Source organism: Scardinius erythrophthalmus, assembly GCF_964197995.2.
Source record: "Scardinius erythrophthalmus genome assembly, chromosome: 10".
Classification (NCBI taxonomy): domain Eukaryota; kingdom Metazoa; phylum Chordata; class Actinopteri; order Cypriniformes; family Leuciscidae; genus Scardinius; species Scardinius erythrophthalmus.
Genome location: NC_138230.1, coordinates 16,597,357 through 16,622,536, shown reverse-complemented (window position 1 = coordinate 16,622,536; position 25,180 = coordinate 16,597,357). Strand labels below are relative to the sequence as shown.

The 25,180-nt window shown below is 37.8% G+C and overlaps 1 protein-coding gene across 1 annotated transcript in view; it reads right to left on the bottom strand.

Annotated features, from left to right (window-relative positions):
• The window catches only part of eppk1 (epiplakin 1), a gene marked incomplete at its 5' end in the record, with an annotated part of 162,725 nt that overhangs the window by 86,175 nt on the left and 51,370 nt on the right, over positions 1-25,180 (bottom strand). The gene's annotated exons all lie outside the window — the stretch shown is intronic.

The following is a 25,180-nucleotide window of genomic DNA, read 5'->3' as shown; positions in this document are numbered from 1 at the left end:
GCAAAAAATTCAGCATTGCTATCACATAAACTACCCTTTAAAATATATTAAAGTAGAAAAAAGTCATTTTGAATTGTAATCAAACCCCAAGCTTTTGAATAGCAGTGTATGTTATGAAGCAGAATTCAATGCCAAATTGCAGTGTTCTCAGTGGTAGCCTATTTAATCACCCAAAATTGTGAACCCACGCTATGAACATGCATATCTTAGAGATACCACAGTGTAAATTAGTGGTCTATATTTGCTTGTTTGAGCACTTCAAAAATTGCACTGGTGAAAGTGAACGGAGTGAATGATTTTTTAGCTCTTTTAAGTGTAGCTGATTGAACTTAATTTAAAAGTTGTTCAGTTCTTTGTTTTATTTTCTTCACTTGAGTACAGACATTTGCAGGTCTTAGTGACTAGTGATTCACTAATAGCAAAATAAATAAATAACAAAAATAATATAGTCTTGAACTTATGCCTGCTACAGTCTGTGCGATTCTGGCAATCATATAGGATTGTTACAAATCGCATTGTATTACATGGATCTAATAAACTTGGGTACGACATGCATCGTAGGCTACTACGCAAGTTAGTATAGAGAAAAAAAAACATCATCAGCAAGCGCAAGATGAATCACACTTTGACAACTGTGGTGTTTTATGTGCACTGAAAAACGAAGAGCAGGAGAAAGAGGAGAATATAGACGCGGTCACGGCTAGGGAAGACTAAGGAGGCCAACTTGGCATGCCAATTTTGCAAATGGAGCTTGAGGTAAGTAGTTTTAAGTTTTAGTGGCATGATCAATACGCCATTTCATGTTGCATTTTTATTGGCTAGTCAGTAGACATAGGTCATCATGCTATATCAGAAAAATATCGCAAGATATCTTTGGTCACAAGACCATGACAATGGCCATCTTTGAACCTCTCTCACTGTCCGACGTAGGACCACCGTTTAGGAGCCACTACCACAGAAATTGCTTTGTCATCTTTTGTTTGGGACATCCTAAAATCTTATAATGTGTACCGGGAATAAGATGCTTCTGAGAAACCCATGACTGACCTCAAATAAGGTTTTACCGGCACTGTTTTACCATTTTATTTGCTCCTCAATTTGTTTAGAAGCTTTCAAATGTTCCGCATTTACCTTCATCTTGAATTACCATCATCAATGTCATTAAACATTTATTTGGAAACTTGCTTCAAGGTGTGCTAAAGGAATGAGATGTTCCAGAAGTAGCCTAATCTAATGGGTTTCACAATGATCTTGTGAAAATGCATCATAGAGAGCTATTCGATAAAACCAGTATAAATGCCACTTTCAGGTTCCTTTCTGACTATCTGATGTTCCACTTGTGCTAGCATGAAAGCAATAAGAGAAAACAGGAGTGGAGCTGTTTGGAGAAGAACACAGGAAGCACATCAGCTCGCTGTCACAAGATAAAGCACCAAGACGTGACTGAAATTCTTGTGATACGACCTCCAAAATTCTGTTTATCATCAAAACACTACAAGATAACATAATGCAGGACAACTAACTGTATCAAAACAGCTGCAGGGCATTGGATGCATGTTGTTGTTCTGTCATTCTGTTGCCATGGCGACAACGCCAGTTGGCATCACTATATCACTTCCTGTTTCTCAAAACTCGTGCTGTCACGAAAACCAATTCCTGTGAAAGCATAATGATTCATTGTATTAAAGGGTTAGTTCACCCAAAATTAAAATTCTGTCAGTAATTACTCACCCTCATGTTGTTCCAACCCTGTAAGACTTTCGTTCATCTTCGGAACACAAATTAAGATATTTTTGATGAAATCTGAGTGCTGGATCACTCCTCCTGCAGGCTTATGGACACTATAACTTGCTGGCCCAGAAAATGTATTAAAGACATTGTTAATATAGTCCAAGTGACTCCAGTGGCTCAATCTTAAGTTTATAAAGCGACAAGAATACTTTTTGTGCGCAAAAACAAACAAAAATAACGACTTTTTTCCAATTTTCATTTCCTTCTCTCTGGACCTCGAGTTTTTTTTTACGTAGTGTAATAGCGTAGCGCGTCTGTGTTGCACGTCACCACGTATCACACATGACCAGAGTCGCCCAATAGTGAGCCTACATGGTGACGTGCAACACAGACGCGCTACGCTTAAACACTACGTAAAAAGACTCGAGGTCCAGAGAGAAGGAAATGAAAAGTGGAATAAAGTCGTTATTTTTGTATGTTTTTGCGCACAAAAAGTATTCTCGTCGCTTTATAAACTTAAGATTGAGCCACTGGAGTCACTTGGACTATATTAACAATGTCTTTAATACATTTTCTGGGCCAGCAAGTTATAGTGTCCATAAGCCTGCAGGAGGAGTGAGACAGCTCTCAGATTTCATCAAAAATATCTTAATTTGTGTTCCGAAGATGAACAAAAGTCTTACGGGGTTGGAACAACATGAGGGTGAGTAATTACTAACAGAATTTTCATTTTTGGGTGAGCTAACCCTTTAAGTCCTTTATGAAACAATACACATCTATCTAGTAAATCACAACTGAGGAACCATTACATTTTTATATATTGCACTGCATAAAATGCATAAACATTTTGATAACCACAAAACATTCAGAAGCATGTGGAGACAGAGCTAAGGAAAAAGATGACAGAGGTGGTGCTTTTTACTGCAGTCTTGAGCATCTGTAAGTCTAAGTGATAATTTCCATCAGTGAGCTGGTCTGAGAACAGCTCTAAGACGTGTGTGAATGGTTGCACAGGTCAAAGGCCAGATCAGGGTGGCACTTTAAATTCCAAGCAAAACTTCAACAGACATGTAGAGCCTCACTGAAAGGTAACTAACTGAAAGGTAACGCCTTACATGCATATCCGACATAAAAGCCTTAAGTTTAGGTTTTCAAGCTTTCATGGTCTGACAAGGAGAAACACAAGATCTGAGGCAAGACGCATTCCTCTGCACAGCAGCTTGAATCTGACACTCGTAAAACTGAAAGCGTAGCTTGAGGGAATAGGGAGTTTTACCGTAAGACAGTGTAAATTATAGTCAGAAATAAATCAAGAACATATACAATGTTTGAGCTGTGCTGTACCAAACCTGTGACCTCTTTTCCAACATGCCAATCGTGTGCACACGGGACCACAACCCAGATTTGGGATACGCCTTTGCAATGGGCCCCTCCTTTTGGAGCCCCAAAACATCCATTTGACATCTTTCCCGTCTTATCATTAGTTGGAAAGATTACAAGTACTTTTCACCTGTCCATGGAGAGCCAATTACGATGCAGAATTATAACTTGATCGCATAATGTTAAAATAACTAAAGGAACCTCAAATGTGTGCAAATTATAAAAATAGTCCTTTGAGCTCCAAATTACATGTTACGACAGCAGATGTTAACATTATACTGCAGGACTTATCAAGCAAAGATTTAATAGGATATCAAAAATAGATTTAGTGTCTAATAGCTAGCATGGATGAATGAAGAATCAAACGAAGAATTTCCGCAGTACCTTTTCTTTCATCCGTGGCCCTGAGCATCCCCTGGTAAGGACTTTCCTCTGAGAAGACCACGTCACTGCCGACGCTGTCAGTGGAGTACGTTCTGTACCCTTGATATACAGCCATTCCTGTACTTCAGTTCTTTCAGTAAAGCCACAGTTTCACACTTTCTACCGATCTGTTTAAACCACCTGAACTGTTTCTTTTCATCCAGTCTGGCGTTTCAAAAAGCAAAAGAGAAGACCCATGCAGTCGAGTGGGTGTGTTCCAAGCCTGCTCGACTCGCCCTCCCTTTTCTCACTTTTCTTCCCCTCCAGTTCTGTTCCTCTCTCCCCCTCGGCTTTCATTTTCCACACTTCTAGCTAAATACCTGTCTTTAGGCTATGCATACAAAAGCCGTTCTCTTTTTTGGATGGGGGTCTCTAATTTTGTGGTTGAAAAAAGTGTGAACGCACACAAAAAACCCATTGTGGCTGACCACATGTTGAAGGTGTACAGCTGAGGAAATGACATGACAAACAGCAAAAAGTTCGTGAAAAATGAAAACCACAGCAGAGAATATGATTTATCGTTCTTTTTTAAATACTACACGTAAACTTCTGCTCAGAGGCACAAAAGCATACTGCATATTTACATACTTCGAAAATAGTTAACAGTTACCACAGCTCACATCTGCAAACACAAGAGAAGCAGCTGCCCTGGGAAAGTCTGAACACAGTAAATTATCAGTAAACTAAAAGCCAATCAGAACATATTTGATGTTTAATGTACAGAATTGTGGACTATTCAGATGTCACTGTGGGCGGAGTGGTTTCCAAGCATGACTTTGACATGGTCGCGACTCGTTGGGGTAAAAACTTGGTATAAAAGTTACTTTACTGTACAAGCTACTTCAGTAGCAAGCAATGGAAATAAGTCGCCATGTAATGTACCAAGGGAAAATCAAGGCGAGGGTCTGTTTCCATCTGGGTATTCCATCTGTTTGGGATGGGGAGGAGGGAGTTGGTGTTCCACCAACCGGGAAACCCCACTCATAAGGGAAAATGTGACTAATTTCAGGAGTCGCACAGAAAGGCTCTTGTAGTCTCAAGTAGGAGGTTCAGATTTTCAGTGTCAGGAGTCGCTGATGCTCTTTGATTGATGTAGATAGTCACAACAAAGACATTATTTCATGCAGTCCAGCCAAAGTCATCCTAGACAGGCAAAAATGCGGCTGAACACAAGAGGACCCCTGTGCGTGTGTGGTTGCAATAAAGGCATCTCCTAAAGGCAGCATTTGAAACGAGCGTGTGAATACAAACAGATGATGCAAAGTTTCAAAGAGTCTCTCTGTCTCTCTTTCCCCGAACAATGGACCTCTACTATCAGCAGCACAAAAAAATGACAAGCAAGTCACTTCTTTGAAGTGTGTGCATGTGCATATACTGGAAGGAGTGAGAGGAGTCGTATTCCTGAGTGCACAGGTGTGACTGGAACCCTAACCTCACAGACAATCTCAATGTTTTTAAAAAAAAAAGGGATGGCAGGCGGATCGCAGATAGGAATGGAGGATTCTTTGCATTGCAGCTCGGGGCCGTGGCCTGTTTAGGCTTGAGCTGGAAGACCTGCAGCTATTACCCATCTGCCTCGACTGAAGATAAGGCTAACAAGAGCCACAAGCAGTGTTTTCTATGTTTACAGCAACACAACAAATGTAATGAGATGAGTTAAAATATGAAACGCAACTTAATGCAAAGACTGTAAATAACACATCTGCACAGTGAATAACTGAATCCACTGAATGAACTCACAAAGTAAGTCAGAGCTTTTTACCCAATTACTGAAATCTGACTCAGTTTATCATTATTTTTGTTCCAATGGAAATTAATCAAAAATGTTACTGTATATTTAAGGTTTGTGAGAATTGTATCAGTGTTATGAATATAAAAAAGTAATTAATTAAAATTGTATATTAGTTAATTATATACATATATATTAAAAAAGTAGTAACTTGAGTAATAAATCAGTTGTAAACATCCAAGAAACTGTTGTACATAAACAGTAAAAAACCCATGTGTGTAATAAAACTATCTATTCTGCTTTAAAGAATAAATCAAACAATCTTGAAGATGCTCAGACTAAATTTTATAAGTATTTTAGCACCATTTGAAAGTAATTTGTCCTCGGGTTAATTCCTTAGTCCTTATGTAAGTCACATAATACCTCTGAGGAGTAAGAAAGAGATAACGTGTATGCACAGGTACCCGGCATCACAAGTTCAGCACTGTTTGAGAGCACCATAACAAAACACACAGACCAGATACACACTTAATCCTTTATAAAAACATACTGATAACACAGGGCAACCCCTTCAGCGTATGTGTGTGATGCGATGTAAAGAGAAAAAGAAAATTTGACATTTTTACGAAGGGTGCCAGATTCTGCAGACATTGGAATTTGATTTTCTCTGAAGTGTCCTTAGGGCTGACAGGACAATGTTTACTTATGCTATTCATTTCTATCCTAAGAAAACTTAAACTGATGCGTTTTCAACTGATAAAAATGTGGTAATGTAGTTCTTAAATATATGATCACAACTTAATTTTATTTTGTGCAATCAAATTTACAAAATTTAAGTTAAATAATAATCATTTAATCATTACAAATGAATCATAATAATTAAATTCATCCTACATCAGGTAGATAATGCCGCTACTCTTTACAATGACTAACAATTACTCTTAAAAGACAGGTTCACACCGGCGACCCCTCCTCTAACAGCCAGTCAGACGTGTGAAAACGTGCTAGTTAATTCATAAACAAGGCTGGAATGCTAGCAAAAGATGTTCTGGTCAGCCTTCTTTTACATACTCACATTCTCTCACTTGCATAAAAGTCCCTGATTTATGATGCAAAAATAGTCTGGAAATCTTACTGAAACAAGCCTATATTTATGTTTCAGATGGAAACTGAATAGTTTGAACTGAATAACTGAATAGATTTTATTGGACGGACTTTGAAGGGTGAGGAGAAAATAAAAATAAAACTGAGAAAAAAAGAACAGCATGAAAAGGAATGCTTTGGGAAAGGTTTGGGACGCCTAATAAAATGTCTCCCTCTAGTGGCCACTGTTCCAGTTGGATAGAGCAAAGAAAATTACACCACTTTATCACTTAATTAATGAGGTAAGGACGAGCACCATAAGTCACGTATCATTTTCACATATTTCTCTTTGTACACTGGTGTTCCTCACAGCTGGTAGCCATGTCTAAACTTTTTTCAGGCAGTCACTTAGTTTCAGTGGAAAATGAAAGCTGACCGGTTACCAAGGCAACAGACCCAAACATACAGAAGCTGTGAGTTAGGAACAACCCGCCAATATTTTTAGAGTCACTGCGGTTTTGGTCCAGTGAGGCACACTTTTCCAAAGGAAGGAGATGCTGAGATGCAATACACATATGTTTATAGTTAGTGAAACAACTCTAAGTACTTCCAGAGCCCGTAAGGATAAAGAAATATATACACTACCAGTCAAATGTTTAGAATAAGCACAATTTTTAAATGTTTTTTTTTTTTTTTTATAGAAGACTCTCATGCTCACCAAGGCTGTATATCATATGTCACACGACCCCTCTGAAATCATTCTAATATGCTGATTTGCTGCTCAGTTATTATCATAAGATATTATCATATCATAATTTAATGCATCCTTGCTGAATAAAAGAACACTGTAAAAAAAGTTTGACATTTTTTCTTTTGTCAAAACAATTTAAGTGGCTCAGATAACATAATATTTAGTTTCTGATGATTAAACCAATTTCCTTCATTGTATTAACTAATTTTTATTTATTTATTTCAAATAACTTAAAATGAAGGCAACCAGGTTACTTACTTTTTTAAGTTCAACCAACAATATTTAGGTTTTTTTTTTTAAATAACTTCCTTACACCAAAGCTTTGAATGATAGACTAGTGTCATGGTTACAAAAAAATCAGCAAAAACTGATTTCAACATTTATAATAATAAGATATGTATCTTGAGCATTAAATCAGCATATTATAATGATTTCTGAAAGATCATGTGACACTGAAGACATGTTGCCATCACAGGAATATATTACATTTTAAAATATATTCGAATAGAAACAGCTCTTTTCAATTGTAATAATATTACCATTTATATTATATTAGCCTACTACATAATATTACTACATAATATGTTTACTGTATTTTTAATCAAATAAATGCAGCCTTGGTGAGCATAAGAGACTTCTTTCAAAACATTTAAAATATCTGTATTAGCCTATAGGTATATACACACAGTTGTAATTTGTATATTTTGTATAAATAAAAATCTTTATAAAATTATTAAATTTATATATCTTATCATAATTTATATCACTTCTACACTTCATTATACATTGACATTTTTTCAGCACTAAGGTTTTAATTTAAAATGTGTGTGTGTGTGTGTGTGTGTGTGTGTGTGTATATATATATAACTGTGTCTACTGTATGTTATGTTTATGAATTTTACTTGCACAATTATAGACCGCTTACATATGCAGAACCGCTGTAATAATATTCCATGTAGTATATTCTGGTTCCATGTATTCTAATTATTAGGCAGCGGCAGCCTATAAAAGGAAATGCTAGAAGGAAATGTTTAAAGTTTGTTTGTTAAAGAGTTATAGACTGCAAGACACTCCTGTCATTACCAACCGTCACGTCAAATATGCCATGAAAATGTTTTCATAGTAAACATGTTTGAGCACGTCATCGAAGCCCCCCCCCCCCCCCCCCCCCCCCCCCCCCCCCCCAACCAAAAAACAAAAACAAAACATAAATAGACAATTAGGCTATACCTTACATGTAGGACGGAACATAAGAACGTTTATAACATTGGCACAAAACAGGTTAACTACCCCCCCACCAACTAAACAACACATGCGCGCGCGCACCCACACACACACACAGACAGTTATCGCCCCCCCTCGATCGAACTCCTCCTATTCGCCTGATGCATTCGGCAAAAATCGGAGCCTCAGTACATCACATACCTGCGCAGCACATGCGGCTGTACAAATGCGGTCCGACTTCACCGCAGCTCATCTCGTGAATATAGTTCCCGCGTCCGTAAATCACATCCAGGCTGAATATAGCGAAACACGGCGGAGCTGCCGTGGAAGTGTCACCCGCGCCAGCCATGTTCACAGAGGAAAAAACTGTTGCGCTCCCTGACACTCTGTGGTTTTGTTTAGTTCCCCAAACTCTGTATCAGCGGCACACGTTTGGATACATTTGTTTTGGGACTGAAAAACGAAGGGGCGTCTCACTGGGAAAGCAGTGAAAGCTTTACCTCAATACTAGCCCAACCCATCGCAATGTGTTTGAAGCTGCGCTCATTCTGCTCGAGCTCCGGGACAAACTCTTCTCCCGGACTGCCATTGAAATGTGATTCCTCCTCCCAAATGGGCTATTCGCCGCTGTTACTGATTAAGGGAAAGTTTTTTTTTCTTCTAAAAACATTTCACTTATGCGTCTTTTCCCAGATATTGCTTAACACATCCTGAAACCATGTGTGAAAGGAGAACCAGATTGTTCATCTGATTAGAAGTAGCCTTAAGTAGGCCTACTCTTAGGCTAGCCTTATTTTGAGATAGGCTAAGAATATCATAAAACATATCGATAATTTTATCAGGCTTCGTATTATAGCTGCTTTAAACCTAAGCACTCTCGAGGTCTTAAAACAAGTAAAACCACAAATGTCTACGTTAAAATTAGCCAGAGCGTTACTAAATAGCTCACGAAATAAAGTCACGTTTGTAGAGGAGGTAACTATAGCAACAGTAGCCTACGCCTCTCGAGCGATTTCCATTAGGTGTCAGACTGAAAGCCACAAATTATCAATTTGTTACAGACTTCACTGTGTTTAAAACTTTTTAACATGTCTTTAACACGTTGACGGTTAAATATAGGCTTAGGCTAGTTTGCCTGAGGCGACAACAGTCTTTTGGTAGCGCGAAAGTAACCTCAGCGCTCCGAATAAAATAGGCTTCAAAAAATATATAGGCTACACAAAGTCGACTTTCATGAGAATCATTGTGGAATTCCAACACTGGTGATATAGGGTTGTTAGGCAACATGTGTCATAAATTCACCAGAAAAACGTCCTGATACATAGGCTACACGATCAGCAGTTGCACAATTTAAGATTGCACGTAAATAGTTGAACACAGTCTTAGTAAATTTGATCATAAATCACTTTTAAAACCAAGGTGATTTACAGCCGAGATAAAAACAGAAATAAAAAGATAAGAAACAAGGCATATATAGACAACTATTAGTTAAAAAATACAATAAGGGAGGGGTATAGGCTATTTAGAATAAACTTCAACAAACTAATAATAAAAACAATGGCACAGCATCAAGACAAAAGGGGAGCATTTAAACTGGATTTAAAAGCAGTAATGGAGAGCTTTTTATTGCTGCTATATTTTGTTTTTCGTTTCCTGTTTCAACTGTGAGGTAGTGTGAGTGATATTCAAAGACTGGAGCGCAGGTTATTCAATATTTGAATAGGGATGCAAACAAAGGCGGTGTCAGTACAGGTGGGACATGTTGAGCTGGCAATACGCTCATGCTCAATAGAAATATGAATTCAGATTTTCTCCCAACTACACTTCCAATTTACAGCATTCACAATGCAATTTTTTTCATAAATGCTCACAAAAGAACAATCTCACCTTAGGGAATTTCTTCTTTCCTCTAGCATCCTCACTCAGATATACAACAATTTTATTTCAATCTGCATTGAAATGTGTTGTGAAGAGCTATGGTATACAGTGAGACTTGACTTATAAAAGCCAGTAAAAATGAATTATATCATTAATGAAAACAGATGAATGGTGTGGGTAACAAAACAGAGTTTGACTCTAACTTTCAGAATCACGAAGACGATTTGTGACGTTTGTGAGTCATTCAACATAAGAACTTCATTTGAGGGGAATTCTTTATAGTTGACGCGTTGAGAAAATCTGACTCACTACACCACACTGCATCTGCAACCAGGACTATGAGCATCTCTGGTCAAGTGTAAATAAAATCACCACTTACCTCAAGAATTCACACAGTACATTCTCGCAATTCACACAGTACGATCTTACAGCAAAAAAGACACTTTTAAAATACATCATGTTTCGTTTTCACATTCCAGACTTATTTCACCGAAAACATTTGGACTACACAACTGTACTAAATGTCCCAAATGGTTAATCTCCAATCTATCTCACACTGCAGATGAACAATGCAACAAAAGGTAAGCAGATGATGAGCCAGATGTGCCAGATTTTCCACCATACAAGACTTTTATCCTTTACATTTTTTTTAAACCTTTTTCATACAGATCTATTTAATAATGTTCCTGCATGTTTTTCTACCTGCTTCATGGCTGTAACATGGTGCTTTATCTTCCGAAGAGCTGTTATCTAATCATCAGAGTTTATGGGATACTGAGAAATATCTGTCAAAGTGAAAGATTTGGCTGTTTTGATTTTTGTGAAGCTCAGGGAAACATTCTTCATAACTATATTAAATGTGTGGTCAATGGGAAAAATACAAAAAAGGTCAAGTCTCTCCAAAAGACTTCCTTTGTAAAATAAAAAGCACAGAAACAATGTATGTTTAAAATGATAAGCTTCAACAATCTCTTCCTTATGAGGTCTAATTAAGTCTAATCTCTTCCTTATGGAGCATTGTGGAGCACTTGTGCCTACCTGAAATCCTGAAATCACCTCTTCATATGATGTTTCGGCCACATTAACCCAATTATCTCAACCCGATCTCACGGGGAAACGTATCTATGCTACAAGCTGGCCATTTCATTTGAATTTGAATGATGTGAATAAAAAAGTAAGAATAAAGGTCCAGCCCTAACTCTACCCCTAAACATACCTGTTATGGGGTGAAAGCAGATCATATGAAAAGTATGAGTTAGACTGTTTGAATTCATAAGAATTAGCCACCGATTCGCATGGAATAATGGAATAATAGTCAATTAACTTTAAATTTAAAAATAAATAGAAATTTTAAAAAGTCTGAAAAAAAATCATGATTTTAGTACTCTGCAATTAAATTACAGAGTTAAAGTTAAAGGGGTAATTCATCGCTGGCAAAATGGGCTTTCAATAAGACTTGCGGTAATAAGACTAAGGCTGCCTATGCAGTAGAAAGGTGAATAAAATAATTAAATCAGCCTGACAAGAAAAAAGGCAGTTGTCTTCCCTTTTGCCAAATAGGAAGTAAAAATTCAACATCCATAATGCACTGGACATGTTGCCATCCAAGGCCACTCCCAGTTTGCTGTGGATACACTTGACCAGAGTCAAATACCGCCTTGCTTTAGTAGGAAATACTTCTTGGCAAACTTATTAAGTTGTTGACTTGTATTGTTCCCGGGTGCAAGAATTCAAAGAGTAAACGTTTAGCGGGAGTTAGTTACTTTCGGTTCCCAGTGAACAATCCAGCAGAGTACTATTAACTGGACATAGAGGTTATACCATCATGCTAAGGATATGCGGTGTGATATTTGCTCACAGATGAAATGAGCACACATCTAATGACTGACGTGTTTTAAAGCCTCAAGTCAAGAACTTCATGTAGCTCACGGGTGTTGTATGGCGGGTGTTTTGGTTGTATCCAGGATACACACATCACTAACAGCAAGTAAACTATCGTGGCACTGAGTACTCGGCAGAGGAAGTGTGTTCTTTATTTAAACTAGCTATGGTGAATTCCTAACATAACCTTCCTTAACCTTGCTACAACCAGCTGACATTCAATCTCAACCTTACACAACTACCCTTTACTTTGGCCAGTGCTCACTATTCACCTCAACTAAATGACCTTCAGTGATCAAACAGGCCGAAGCCCTGTTTCAAATGGCATACAACAGAGTCTCTTAAAACTGACATAACCTTTTGTGTAATCCTTATCACCTGCTTCTAATGAAGAGCACTGTCACCATATTTCACCTCATAAAACCCAACCGAGTCAGTACATACAGAAAAGGGAAGGTACATACTGGGGTTTGAACAAATGGTTTTTACTCTGACTCACGATCATTCCGAAATCATTTTAATGTGCTAGTATGGTGCTCAGGAAACATTTCGGATTATTATCAATGTTGAAAGAAGTGGAAACTGTGATACAATTTTTAGGATTCTTTGAATAGAAAGTTTAAAAGAACAGCATTTTTTTTTAAATATAAATCTTTTAGAAAATCATAAATGTCTTTACTGTCACTTTTTATCACATGAATGCCTAAAAAAAAAAAAAAAAAATCTTACTGAAACCAAACTTTTGACCAGCAGTATAAACAAATACTCAGAAAAAGCTATAGTAAAATATCAATCAGGAAATTAGGAAATAAAACAACTCATAAGATGATGACTATGCATAGAAATGCACAAAACAAACTGGAGTTTCAGGTGTATATAAGACGAGAGCACAGGAACATGAAAAGCTAGTGAATGCTGCAGGTGTCTGAATGCAACGTAACCTGTCCTCCAGCGCAACAGCCCTCATTTACCAGTCAAACGAGCCCTGAGTACATATCAAACGCCCAAGCGCCACACCCAGTCCCGATGGACAGATTAACAACAGAACAGTGAATTATGCTGAAAATGCAATTAAACTAATTCCTTCAACGGAACTAATTCCTTCAAGTATATACTAGTATATATATATATATATATATATATATATATATATATATATATATAGTCTATATGTATAACGACTAAGTTTGCAAAAAAAAAAAAACACACACACATATAATGCATTTGCCATCTAGTATCCATATTTCATTTCGCTTCTGTACTCAGTCTGAGACCGCGTCATAGCTTTCCGTTTTCCTCCGGCCTGAAAACAGCTGGCCAATCAACGAACAGAGGGCGGGCTGAGAGCCGTGACGTAGACGCTGATTGTACCGTGGATGCGTAGATTTACTTCACATAATCTGCAAAAGTCGTTCACAGCCATGTTCACTCCGGTATTTCGCTCGATGGTTTTGTTTACGCATCATACATGTGTTTACAGTGGAAGTTAGATGCGGCTGAGAATACGCTTAACACACGCCATTACCAAACGTTATGTGATTGGCTTACGGGTAACCAATGATTTTAATCTTCAGACTAGCGCCCCCAGGCGGTAAAGAAAACGTTTTTCTATTACGGAACTCCAGACTCTGTCTACGAAGCAAAGCGAAGTAGCAGAGTCTGGTATTACCAGGCTAGAACAAAACAGGGAGGTATTTCAAAACCGGAGCCAATGAAAACAACACACAATCAAAGGCAAGGTCATCTGAGAAAAATGTGTTTTTGTTCTTGATAACGTGAGACAGAAACAGAGTTTTATTAGAACTTCTCGATATATGCAAATAATACGCCAAAAGCACAAATAAACACCCTATGTAAATTACAGCTTTCAAGTCAGTATTCGTTGTTGGTAGAATATGCTCCCAGCACTATTGTCTGAAGTGACAGTAACCGAGGACACACCTATAGACACTGGTCACCTTTCCACACCTCTATCTATTTAAATAGACTGACAGATAAAAGGCAGGTTTGAAGGTTAGGATTAGGGTGTGGGCTTTACCTTCATACTACAAAAAAATGTCCATGCAGCCCTCACAGGATGACTAGATGATAACAGCTTTTTCAGAATGTCTTACAATACAAGCCCTGTCAGGACAAACCAGGTGGCTCCTTCTAGACACTAAGAATAACAATTTGCATTCTCAACATACCAGTAAGACACGTCTGAATACATGGGTAAAACACTGTATATGCTTTTCAACCTGTAGTAGGACATTGACATTCATAAAAATTATGTTGCATTACGTCAAGTAAAATGCCCTTAAACCAAATAACAAAATACAGGTTATACTACAGGTACAAACGCCTGCCAGAATTGTGAAACAAACCCAAACAAAGTGCTTCAAATGAATGAGCTTTTCACCACAGGCAACAACACGCGCATCTGCAACCCATCAAAAGCCAGAATGTCATTCTGCACTGTCCAGAACTTAAAGGGTTAACCCCGCAGTTTCAACACACCAGAGAAAAAAAAAAAGAGAGAGAGGGAGGTGTAGAGGGAAATTGAGGGTGTGTAGCACATGTGTACACAGAGAGAGCAACAGCACACAGGACGAAAACGCTGTCCGATACTATCAGAACACTGATACTTTTTCCAAATTATTTCCATCTTACCTTCGCTGGTTTGCTTTCTTCGCTGCATCCATCTCCACACGGCTATCAAGGTGGCCACATGCCCCAAAACCACCAGGGTTGGGAACACAGTTCCAGACGGGTTTGCCGGCATCGAGCCTGGGATGGAGTTTGTGAGCTCCGCGCACAGGAGCAAGGCTGGAGGTGAAAGGTGAGGGAGGCTATAGGAGGGGGGAGGAGGCAGGGGGGCTTTAAATGTACCCAGCAAAAAAAGTTTCTCCGAGTACGAAAGCTCTAAACGACAGCTGCCCCCCTCCTGTCCTTTTTTTTCTTTTTTTCTCCCTGTCTCTCTCTCTTTCTCAGTCCGTGACTGGTAAAAGCGTCTGAGCTTCCTCCACCTCCCACCCTCCTTTCACAACCACTCTCGCCTTGACCAATAGCTCACTGCCTGCGTACTTTTTGTTTCTGTGCTCCGTTTTAAGCACGCTCGTTCACTCCAGTTTGTTCTCTGCAGTCTTATGATTCAGAAGAGATCCTGTTTCTCTACAGTTGTTCTCTTATAATCCATTGTAGGAGCTTTTTTCCGTCTCTACTCAGGCTTGAGTCTCCGGCTCAAGTTAATAATACATAAGTGAGGTTTGTTTTTGGGAGTGCACACACTCATACATACACACACTCACTTGCCCTCAGCAGTCGATAAGTCTACTATTACATAACGTCTACCAAGGTTTTCTGGTCTGCAATATATATATAAAAAAAAAAAATGTACTGGATAAACACAGATAGACTATTTTGTCTTCTTTCATTAGTTTAGTGAAAATGTATAACTGTTTATAGCATATTAGAGTGATTTTTTTGCAGTTTCTCTCATTCATCATGTAACTGCACTGTACTTTCAGCAGAAAATGACTTCCATATGTTTTCCAGCTTCAGCAATGTGCTGTAACTTTCCATTCTCCCCGGCAATTAAAAGGTTCTCATTTCCAAAAAAACAGCGGGAACGCAACAAAATGCCAAGCAGACTGACAGATGTCTTGGACTTCCTACCAACAAAGAAATGTCAAAATATTATTTAATCCTCGGCGGGAGAGAGCTCTTGCTGAACAAACAAATTAAGGACTGAGAACATGCAGAACCTACAACACGGTTAACCACTATTACTCTTGTACTTAAAGTGCTGTGGTGAAGGATATTATTGTGAATGTTTGTTTCCAAACACATAGCTCATGGCACACCCAAAGTCATAAAACACTAACTATGCATCTACTATCACATTAAAGTACAGGAGCAATGTACAAAGCAATGGCATTAAAATGAAACTGCACAAGCACCGCCATTTTAAAACAGTTACAATGACCATCTTTGTGATCTATGGCCATGTGACCAAGCAACAGGGAGTTACAGGTGTTACAGTTCTACACTACCGAATAAACACACCGCAAATAGAGCTGGCAACACATTAAATGGGACTCATGCTATGCATAGATGAGACGACGGAAGAGTTTAAAAGTAGAAGAGAATCCAGGTCGGGTATGTAGCTATGCAACAACCCCGAGATACCCGTCACTCACTGCTGTGGTTATAAAAACTTACACGCCAACACTCACACAACCTAACAAATAATAATCTTCCAGGTTACTGGGAATAAAACAGTGGCAGGTGAGAGAATGAGAGAGAGAGACAGATAGATAGACAGACATTAACTTAAATAGAAAGATATTAACTTGATAAGTTGCAACTTGCAAAACCACACCCATTGGGCAGTTTGCACACATCTAGTTTACATGGCTGAACTGGAAACTGGGCTGATGGATAGAACCAAAATGGCGTCCTCTACAGGCCACACTCTGACCTCACTTCCTTTTAAGTGTGGTACAGTTTCACCTGCCATCCATTCCTTGAGCATGAGATGGATGGCAGGTGAGATACACAATAGAGATGGAGCAGAACACAAGCAGAACTGAATGAATTTCAAATGAACACTTCACACTTAACTTAAGCTTTTAAAAATCTGCAGTCACATTAAATTGCTATGAACACAAAAACAGCATTATTAGGAATAGCAGTTATTCAATATAAATTATATATGACACAAACGTCCCCTTTGAGCAAGACCCCCTGAACAAGGGTCCAATTCAATGCCCAACTTCAATTAATATGCACTTCTAATATCGTCCACAAAAATAATGAGAAAAGTTCTTCAGTTTCAACCTACCATCTGGTCGAGATCGGCAGCAACAGCAGCAGAGGTTCATGTTGAACAAAATTGGCCCTTCTATCGTTCTCAAGCAAAATACTGACAACAACTGCTAATGTAGCACATCTGACCTCAAGACATTGTATGCTGATCAAATCCAGAGGGGCGTACAGCAGTAAGAAGAGTGGAAAAAAAGAGAAAAACATGGAAGGAAACAGGGAGGGAGAGAGAGAGAAAAAAAAGAAAGAGACATGGGTTTTATTCAATCCAAATGTTTTCCATTGTGGAAACTTCATCCCTGCAATGGTGGTGAAGTTCATTATACACTTAACTATATAAACGTAGCAAATGGTTTTATTTCCGTAATTTTTTCAAGAAGTATATGGAAAAAAGACTATGGTCTAAACCAGCCTATATTTAACAAAGAACTCATTGTGTAATGCCTCTGAAGTCAAAAAGCAGTGGGACGTCCCTAAATTTGCTAGAATTAGAAAATAAATGCGAACCTCAACTACTAGGTTTGCAAATCTGGACTGCCAAACAACTGCAACTCAAATCTGCAGGGGTTTTTGCAGTAAAACCTCAGAGTTTCAAATTCTACATGGATCTGTAAAGTGGACGTATCAAAACGGTAAAGCCTTGCAGGAAAGAAATACAGATGCAAATGGTGCTAAACAACCTAGAATACAACTGAATTTGAGACCAGGTAACAACCAATTAGGAAACTCCACATCTATTTCTTTTTAAGAAACGCCCATCAACTAGCAAAGAAAAAACATTAGCATCCAGATGTGTGCCAATGTAAACAGCAATAAATCAAGTGATGTATGTTTAGTTTAGAAGCTAAATAGTCATAATCAAATGTCAACATAAGAACCGAAATGACATTGGAGCAAGTTTCAGATCAGAATCCTGTATTTAATTGTAAAAAAGGGCTTTTTATATTTTTATTTATTAGGAGTGTTCCTTTAAATATGCAAATCAAATGTTGCCTACCTTGGCCTTTCAGGATCAGATCCTCCATGAAGGATCTACCATCATCAGTCTCCATTACAGCTTGTTTAAAGCAATTAGTCTGATTTACTAAACTGAAATGACTTGAAGGACGACAGCGTTTCCCTTTCGTCTCTCTGACCCCGTTTGTCTTTATTTCACTCTGCAGTCTGCGCTAAATCTGGAAATATGTTCTTTTTTGGTGAGATTGAGTTGGCAACATCTTAATGTGATCATCAAGACTACAGAAGCAAGCATGTTTCTTGCCCATTTTCAAAAGAAGGAGAGCGAGGGGGAAAAAATGAATGGACTTTAATTGGTCTCAGATCTCCCACTTTTTCTGTGTCATTTATCTGCCTGGGAAAAGGAAACTTCTGGAGCAAAAGCAGAATGGTTGGTTTTAAAATAGTGCACTGCCTCTGACTGTAAATGTGTCCCGGTCCCATGATAATTAATGAATTAAAGGTCTGTCTTAACTTTAAATATAAAGTTTCTGTAGAGATATGTGAGCAGGAGGTGGCAGTATAGAGTCGAGCAGCTGTCCTCCTTATCCAGTGAGGGGGCGTAAGCTGCATCCTGTGCCATGACCTATGACCTCTTTGTGCTGTTTAAAAATGAACCAAGATGCCAGGAAAGACCTTTAAAGTTGTTAAAAAACCCTTCACATTTAAAGCTCTTAAAAATCCTTCAAAGACATCTGTAAAGCACATATTAAAGAAACTATAATTCTATAATGGAATGTGTCAAATATGGGTGATAAATTACTTAATTAAAAATGAATAAATAATAACGGATTGTCAATGACTGCAAGGTAGGTAAAATTGAATTTTTGAGTTTTGAGTTTTTTTAAGGATTGTTTTACTATTTCTCTTAAAGGCAAACCTTTCCCTAACATACCCTTTAGACTTCATGAAACCCATAGAACGTATCACTTTCAGACTTCTCTGGGCGCCAGTCCTTCTGGACTCATAAATCGCCTGTCTGTCTGAGAGCGGCATGAGGATTCTAGCACTCATTTTGCCTCGATTATGGCGTTATCGATTCGCCACGGGCGCTTTTTTGTTTTTCAAAAAAGGCAACAAAGCAGCTTCTGTCACTGATTCCTGGAAAATGATTTCCTTTTACAAAAAGTTAAAGCCAAAACAGTTTCCCTCCCCTGTTTTTCTCTCATAAAAACCCCAAGTCACTATAACATAAAAAAGCAGTCAAAATTTTACTACCTTCAGAGTGCATGAGGAAAGAGAAACAATACAGAGAGAAGAAAGACCGGACAGGCCTGCTAAGCATCTCCACGTGGGGGTCTTTGCTCTAAAAAGGGCATCACAGACCTCAGAAGGTCAAAGCTCAGGCATATGGACACAGCATTTCTGAGACACACTTTCCCCTCTGAGTCACTGCAGACATTCCAGCTGAACAATATCCTGACCCTATCCATATTAGGGCCATCTGATTTGTTCCATTGCTTGCACTAAATAATGATAGGATGGGATTTTCATGGTAATTCTGACATCTTAACACATGTAGTCTGATATATTTGAGCTATAAACCAACAGAAATAGATGTTTTGTAAGTCCTTAATTTTTCTCATAACTCTACATACTGGTTACACATTCAGTTCTTCAGAATAGTAAAGCCTGAGGCACATATACTAAAAGAATGAATGAAAGGGAGGGATCATAATTAAACTGTAGCAACAGTGCAGCTTATCCGGTTTATCATATAATTTCTTAAACTTGAACAGGAAACCACAGCCAGTGTGTAGTAATAAGTGCACATGGCACAGGTTTACTTTATCAGAGTAAAAATAAAGAAAAGAATAATAGTTAGGACTCAGTCATAATTAGTGGAATACCCTAGTTTTCCTATACACTCAACGGTTAGCTTTGTCCAGATTTGACCCAAACATGGGTTGAAACAACGGAGCATTTTTGTATTCTGAATCAGCCATAATAGGGATGTGGCTACATGTCTTTTGCTTGAGACGTATATGTCCTTTACATGTATTTGTTTTTGTATGCATTTCTGTATACCGTAAATATAGATTGAAAAAGATATTCCATTTCCTTGTTACAGCCAATGCAGCAGAAGTTTACTTGTTAGAAACTTAAATAAACCAAACTGACTAAAGCAACAAAAATATAGTAAAAGTGCATCCATTGAGCTTAATCCACTGACGTTTATAATTTAAAAAAATAATAATAATAGAATGATATTGTCATGTCCACTACCTCTTAAAATTAGACACTAATATTTACTGCAAGTATGATATAAGAAAATCATCTCTCCACCATGGCTGTCTTCAAAACACTGAGTGAAAACATTTCACTGCCATGCCAGAACCAGACAATCAACACTACTGGACAGTATGTTTAGGCCCAAGGGGTTTCTGAAAATACCCCTTGGGTATTTCGGGGTATTTTTTTGGGTATCACATGCTGAAAATAAGAGACATGGTGAACAGTCGTTTCAAAGGAAACTCAATGCACCCTTTAATTTATGAACTAGAATGTGGTGTTTGGAAGGCCAGATTCATTAATCAACATCTTATGGTTCATTTACAGTAATAGGTCACTCAAATACAAGCATGCACCAGGAATAGAGGATGCTAATTACGACTCCTTGTATTTCAGAATGGATAATTAAATCTAATGAAAGGTAAATGGCGTGAGTGCTGAAACAACAAGTTTCACTGTTTCTCGCCTCATCTCCCTTTAGACGTCGCTATGATACGTACATACACAATCATTCGTGCTAATGGATGCTGATGGAAAATGCAGCTACAGTATAGTCTCTCAAAGGGAGATATAGACAATGCGCCTATGTTTGCAGTGTCTGGCTAAATATATGAGGCATAACTCCACATGTGTGGAAAGAAACATGGCTAAGAGATCACCCATAGAATAAAAAATCATGGAAAAACTACTTGGATTTAGATTGGGGTGTCTGTTTCACGTCATAACTTTTACGTTTACATTAAATACTTTCAATAATGCCTCTGTGTAAGTAGAATATGCATCTCAGAAACTGATATATATGTTATATATAGGGCATAAAGGGTAATGAGAGCTGATTTTTACCAAACCACACAAAGTGCCTTCTTGAGTTTAATGCTGGTTATATTTGCAATGATTTAAGGAATCCCTGACACATCCATCACCAGAGTATGACAGTAATAAATTCAATAGACATTCTTTCGCGATCTCAAACACAATTTTGAAATTTTCAGAGACATATCTTGTGCCTCATCTGCAACTCATGAAGAGATTAGCTGTTCTCCGGTTGCTCAAAAACATCTCCACTCATTAGTTGCAGCTTCACTGAAAGAGAATGAATTATCACTCACCCCTGAAATCTCACACAAGGTTTAAATATGCAATCTGTCTTCCGTTTAAATCAGTGTTTCAAGACCTCACGTTTCACAATCTGTTCAGATTTCAAGATATTTGGCTAAAAAAATAGCACACTCCCTGCTGGAAAATTTTGTTTTGACTGATATTATGCTGTTATATCTCTAACCAGATAAATGCTCAAACTTCTAAACCACCAAGACCACATTAGTTGACCACCTTAACCAGCAAGAGCTTGCTGCTACAATAACTAAACAAGAACTCCTTTGTTAGCTTCACTAGAAAGACTTTAGATCTGCAGTATATAACCTGACACTAACAAAAAAAAGTTTGGAAGACGATGGTAATACCACATTTTTGGAAATACACCATAACAACAATATAGTTTATCTTTAAAATACACTGTAAACACTATGATATCCCTAACGAAAAAGAAGTTTATTCAAGTGTGCTATTAGTATACATCTTTTAAAATAAATATAAGAAAGTATACTTTCAGTCTTCTGTTTATGTACTTCTCAAAAATATACTTAAAATTGTATACTTAAAATATACTTAAAAACTTAAAACTGGCGTTCCTAATTCTGAGTATGTGATATTTTTGTGTAGGCTATCCACTGGTAATGTACATAGGAATTTACTTCAAATCTACTTAACAGTAGTACATTGATATTAGTATACTTACTACATAATACAAATATACTTGAACTTTACTTAAGTATACTTAAAATTAACTTATTAATAAGTATACTTATTTTTTTGTAAGGGATATGGATATGACAATCATGCTATAAATCAAAGAACCATGATTTTAGAATGATTTATGGAAAACCAGCATGCAAGTTCATGCTGGGTGGAGAACGTGATATATTTGTTGAGAAAATTTCAGGGACTTTTAAAATGTAATTTTTGCTTTAAACTGTTTTCAAAAAGGGTTCAGTAAAATGTTGAATCAATTCCTCTTGAGAAAGAGACACAAGAAGCCAAGCCACAAGTAGTGTGCAAGTCCATCTGTAAGTCATTGCCTGACGCTGAAACTTATTTAGGGAGAAGCTGGGTAAACAAAAACCTTGTGTAGTCTGAACCCCCCAAAGAAAGGGAGCTTAAATCACGCTGATCTGTAAAAGCCTCAACCAGGCATATCTCACCAGTCAATGACAGCATAAAACCATTAGACTCACTGCATACAAATAAGCCAAAGCATTTATAGCAATGAGCAGTGTGCTGCTGTGCACACTAATATTCATATTCACTGAGAGATGCTGCCCTTCATTTTTGACCACACTCATTTGAGTATCTCTCAGACAGTAGCTTTCCAACTCACTATCAAACACAAAGAGCATTGAAGAGGGCTGTTCATAAAACAAACTGTATGAAAGGAGCTCATTGAAAGCCTCTGGCAGATAAAATGTTCCTAAAACTCCAGTTTCCACTTTACAACTGGCGCTTCTCACACATTCCAACGCTTAGTTTATGGGCTGGAATTTATTGCACATGGTTGTTCTCCAAACCATTCAACACACCCCTGCACTCTGACATTATGGGGCAAGTGGGAAAGAGCTAAAAAAATAGACAATGGGCATGTGAACACACAGAAACACACATTTGCAAATACTAACTTTTGATGTAACATAGGCTACTACATTGTAAACTGCAAACAAAAACTCACTGGACAATCATGCAAATATGCACATATATTACCAGCCACAAGAGAACGCTTTCTTTAAAATGAAGTCTATATTTTCACACAAGATGACACTGAACAAATTGAGCAATGTGAAAAACTGATTTATGCTTTTGGGACTTTTCAGATGCAGTCTACATATTTTGTATCTCACTCTTACTTACGCGACACAAATTTCATTATTAGTTATATGCCACTTTATACACCCCAGTTATCCAGCAATTATCCCATGATAGATCCGAACAGGTGTGCCTGTTCCCCAAAGTGTCTTGCATTCCAAAGCATTGCAACCATGTTATATCCATACAATAGTAACAGCTATGACACAAAACACCTGTTCATCATATCAATATGCAGCACCAATTGCAGATTGAAACATTTTTGTGGCATAGCGACATTCTAAATTCAGCATTTGCAATGCATCAGGGCTCCAGACTAACTTTTTTTATTAGGAGCGCTGTAGCCCCTGACTTAAAATTTTAGGAGCGCAAGCAGAAAATTTAGGGGCACACCTTAAATCACCTTGCAATGTAATTATTCACATTTTCCCCCAAAATAACTGTATTACTGACAAATGCTTTGATAATAAATAGCCTTAACGTACAGAAATTACAATGTGCAGTTTTATTTTAAGTTCACAGGGCTCCAGACTAACATTTGAGGGCAGCGGCACTAAGTTCTACAGAACGTATTTGGTAGCACTGTGGGATGACAAAGCACTGAGCTTAATTTGAGGTGTATAGATAAAGTTAACTTTAATTATTATCATTCATAATGTCTTAATATTAATTCAAAAGCAAAATGAGTGACAAAATAGATATTAGGGAGTGAAAATAGCCAGTAAGCCTCCTCTGCAGCTATGTTTACAATAGTAATTTAATCTTTATCTTTTTTCTTTTTTAAAAAGTGTGAGTTTTCCTACTTCTTGAAACTTTTAGTTTTATAAATAGGTACAATCTTTAAAGGATGAACAAAAAATGTTTTGGTCAACACATTAAAAAATAACATTTAAATATGATAATATAGTTTTGAAGTGCTGGAAAAATATGTGTAGGCTACTGTTATAACCACAGTATATACCATAGTTACAGTTAGTGTTACTACATTAAATCCAAGGTGAATGTTGCTGATCTGTGGACCTAAGCCTTCTATAACTTGTTCGCTCATTGCACATGTTTCTCCTGGTTTCCACGTCAGCGCTGTTTGATCTGATATGGTTTATAACAGAGAATTCTGCGTCAAATCTTAATGTTTCTCACTGGATCTCGCAGCAATGTTATTAATTCTGTCGCGAACTCAATGGATTTCTTCACTGGATCTCCACGATGTAACTGTTTCGCGTGATCGCGATCGGCCCGCGACTGGCGAGAGGAGCTCTGCGCTGTCTATTATTGGTTCGAACTATTAAACGGTCTGTGAAGCAGAATGAGTGCTGAATGAGTGCGTCCAGTTCTTTTAAAATCTTTCACTGGATTGTGAGTCACGGCACACTCTATGCTTGAGGCTTAGATTGAGTGTTTAAACTGCGAAGTGCCTGCACTGTCTGCAAACTTCGTTTTCCCCGCAGTTCTGGGGTAGCGACTGCAACATTAGCAGTTCATGGAGTTCATCTCCTTACAGTACCTCAACCAGCTGAATTCTCGTAGCCAGTCTTCCCGAAAATAGTGGGTTCAGGCCTTTATCACCTTACAAACCTCTGACTCTGAATCATCATCATCCGACTGTGTCTGTCCGTGACATTGATTGTCTCCGTCTCCTTCCCACGGACGTTTACGCGCGTTCGATTATCTCTAGGACCCTCCCCCTCCACATATTAGCCAGTTACAGTGGCCATTCCCTTTTCTTCTCACACTCATTGGCCTGCCACACATTCGCGCCCCTTCCACGTTTAAAGTGAAAAAAAAAAAAAAAAATTACTGGTCGCACATGTGCGACTGGGTGTAAAATTCAGTCGCACACTCTCAAATTTTGGTCGCAAAATGCAACCATTTGGTCGCAGTCTGGAGCCCTGTGCATTCTGGGAAATTAAATGTTAATAAAGAACACTTTAGAATATCATCTGTCAAAGTCAAACAAAATATTATTTTAATGTTTTTCAAAACATTCCAACAAGGTTTTGTCTTGACAAACTTTGCTTTTCTAATTAGAAATGACGGTTATATGACTATTTCAATTTTGTTATAATTTTTTTTTTAAGTTAGACATCAACCTTCTTAGTAGTCTTCAATCAATTCATTATAAACACTATAACAAGAAAAAATAATAATTC